The sequence below is a fragment of the Lolium rigidum genome, chromosome 3 (assembly GCF_022539505.1).
Source record: "Lolium rigidum isolate FL_2022 chromosome 3, APGP_CSIRO_Lrig_0.1, whole genome shotgun sequence".
NCBI lineage: Eukaryota > Viridiplantae > Streptophyta > Magnoliopsida > Poales > Poaceae > Lolium > Lolium rigidum.
In genome coordinates, this window is record NC_061510.1 from 273,688,330 (window position 1) to 273,691,886 (window position 3,557).

A 3,557-nucleotide genomic window follows, 5' to 3' on the forward strand; every position below is an offset into this window, starting at 1 on the left:
TATCCAACTCATGATTTAGAGTTAGCAAGCAGCTTGTTTTTGCCCTTAAGACTTGGAGACATTTTCTCTATGGAGCCAAGTGTGAGCTCTATACTGATCATAAGAGTCTCAAGTACTTCTTCACTCAAAAGGAACTCAATATGAGGCAGAAAAGATGGCTTGAATTGATCAAGGACTATGATTTGACCATCAATTATACTCCAAGAAAGGCTAATGTTGTAGCAGATGCTTTGAGTAGGAAGAGTACTGGCGGAACAGAACCAGAAATTTCACCAGAGTTGAAGAAGGAAATAAACCAAGCCCAAATCCAACTTTGGGAGAAAGAGGCTCATGAAGGACTATCAGCTTTACAAGTAGCCGATGAAATGAATGTTAATCTCAAGAATGAAATAATCATGGGTCAATTAGATGATCCATTCATCGTAGAGGAGATGAGGAGGATTGACGAAGGAAGACCATCAGAATTTCACCGAGGAGAGATGGGATCACTATGGTTCCAGAAGAGGATTTGTGTTCCGGATATTGCTGAGATAAAGGAAGTAATACTCCGGGAAGCCCATCAAACACCATACTCCATTCATCCGGGAAGTACAAAGATGTACATGGATCTAAAGGAGCTATTCTGGTGGAACAACATGAAGAGAGAAATAGCACAAGTATGTGGCGGAATGCCATACCCGCCAAAGAGTGAAGGCCGAACACCGTAGTCCGAGCAGGAAAGTTACAACCTTTACCCATTCCAGAATGGAAATGGGAGGAGATAGGAATGGATTTCATCACCGGACTACCCATGACGAAAAAAAAGAAGGACATGATATGGGTAATCGTGGACCGGTTGACGAAAAGTGCACACTTCTTAGCGGTAAACCAGCAGGATAAAGGAGAAAAACTCATTGATCTTTACATCAAAGAGATCGTGAGTAAACATGGAGTGCCCAAGAAGATCGTGTCAGACCGAGGATCAGTGTTCACATCAGCATTCTGGAAGCAACTACATGAAGCTTTAGGATCCCAGCTAGATTATAGCACCGCCTATCATCCTCAGACAGGTGGACAAACAGAAAGAACAAACCAGATATTAGAGGACATGCTTAGGGCTTGTGCCCTAGACTTAGGAGGATCATGGGAAGAACACTTTCCATTAGCAGAGTTTTCATACAATAATAGCTACCAAAGCAGCATCAAGATGGCACCATTCGAAGCTCTGTATGGAAGAAAGTGTAGATCACCGATATGTTGGTATGAAGCTGGATCTAGCAAAGAGTTCAACCTAGATTATGTCAAGGAAAAGCAACACATCATTGACATTATAAGAGATAGACTCGAAGATAGCCCAAAGTCGACGTAAGAGCTATGCGGACCAAAAGAGAAGGACTTGGGAGCCACAAGTTGGAGATATGGTATATCTTAAGGTGAGCCCGATGAAAGGTCTTCAGAGATTCGGAGTAAAGGGAAAGTTGAGCCCTAGATACATCGGACCTTTCAAGATACTGAGCCAGAACCGGGGGTTAGCCTTTGAATTGGATCTACCGGGAAGGCTAGCTCAAGTTCACAATGTATTCCATGTATCACAACTCGAAAAATGCTTAAAGACCCCGGATGAGCCAAGTATCACATGCCGAGCTCGAGTTACAACCAGATTTGACATACATCGAGAAGCCAGCGAAGATTCTCGAAGAGAGCTGGAAGCAACTCAGGAATAAAGCTATAAAGTACTGCAAGATACAATGGAAGCATCACCCCGAGAGGGAAGCCACCTGGGAAAGGGAAGAAGACTTGAGGAAAACATACCCCGAGCTGTTCAGGTATTACAACCACAACTTCGGGACGAAGTTTTCTTTAAGGGGGAAAGGCTGTAATGTCCCAGGTTTAGAGACGATAGAGGGGTAGATTTTAGAAAGGGATGTGCACTGCATTGCAAATTCTGGGGAAATTTCGCGCTTTTAAACAAAAACTGCATCGTAGGGGGACAAGTTTCTCTCTCGACACCTTACAGGGTTAGGGTTTCGAGAGTGCGATAAACTTGCATCCCATCTAAATAGTTTAAGGTTTTGAGAAGAGAGGGGAGAGTTTGCATCACAAAGTTAAGTTGCATGATTGAATTCAACTCAAAGTTGAATTTGAATTTCAAATACAAACATAAAACAAATATCTCATAATTTAATTGAAAGGAAATTCACTAAGTAAATAATTAAAATACAAATTATAAATAATGCACATAATAAATAAAGCTCATTAGAGAAAACCTTGAGCTTTATTGATCATCACACAATTTACATTGTCTTTACAATATTCATAATTAAAAATAAATAATAATACAACACATTACAAGAATTGCTTTGATAGAAGAAGAAAAGGAAAATTACAAGTAAATAAAATAAATCCTAAACTACAATGTGATCTTTAACTAGGTGATCTTCATGTCCATTTGATCATCATCTTGAAATCTGCACACAAGCAACACAAATAGAACATTGTGCCATGTGGCTATGCCAATTGGCAGGTTAGTAAAGAAATGGGAATGGGGAGGATATACACAAAGATCAGCCGAACTGATCCTCTCCAAGTTCTGGTACACCACACCAGACTACACACACACACAGGCAACTCACACTGCATGTGTGCATGCTCAACACCACGACATTGGGTGTGCATGCATGCACAACACACACACACACACACACACTAGATGCTCACACAGCTAGTGTGCATGCACTACAGCAACTCACACAGCCAGTGAGTCCCAAGCTGTCGACCAGGGAAGAAGAGGCCAACCATATAAAAACCCCTCCAACAGTAAACCCTAACCATTGCATCGACATCAGCCTCACAGGGTAAGTCTCAAGAACAGCAAGAACACAAGCACAGCTAGAATAGTAGAACAGTCACTGCTGTTCCACTAGTTCCAGTCATACACAGAAACAGATCAAGCATCATCAGCTAGCCGGGAGGAGCAGGGCAAGCATAAGAAATCAACTAGAAGCAATCCTCTACACCAACACCCAAATCCTAGGAGCTGGAGTGAGGTATACAAACCAACAGTCTGAGCAAGATCATGTCTTGCTCATATATAAGCATGCTATGCATCACAGGAGCACAGAAGGGTAGGAAACCCAATTTGTATCATCATCTGGCTGCCAGGCCATTTGGTGCAAGCAAACTGAAGTATAGAAGAAGGAGATTATCCAGGGAACACTGGTTGTGTCCACACAGGGACACAAACAGAGAAATCCAACATGGATTTAATCCCTAACCAGCCACACAGACTCACTTAATCACCTATGGTAGCTAAGCCATCAGACAGATAGACAATATGTGTCTATTTTGTTTCAACATTAAAGGCTACTGGCTATTCCAACAAAAAGGGATCAGCCAGAGAGCAACTGTCCATACACAGCAAGCCAATAGGGTGGGAGCTACCCTACCAGCAAAGATTTGCTGTCAGGGCCACCTCAACCACTTCATCAAATCCCACAGTGAAGCTAAGCACATATATCATTACCCAGAAGGGTTCAAGTGGAGCTAGGGTTCCCAATAAAAGATTGGCACCCTTCTAG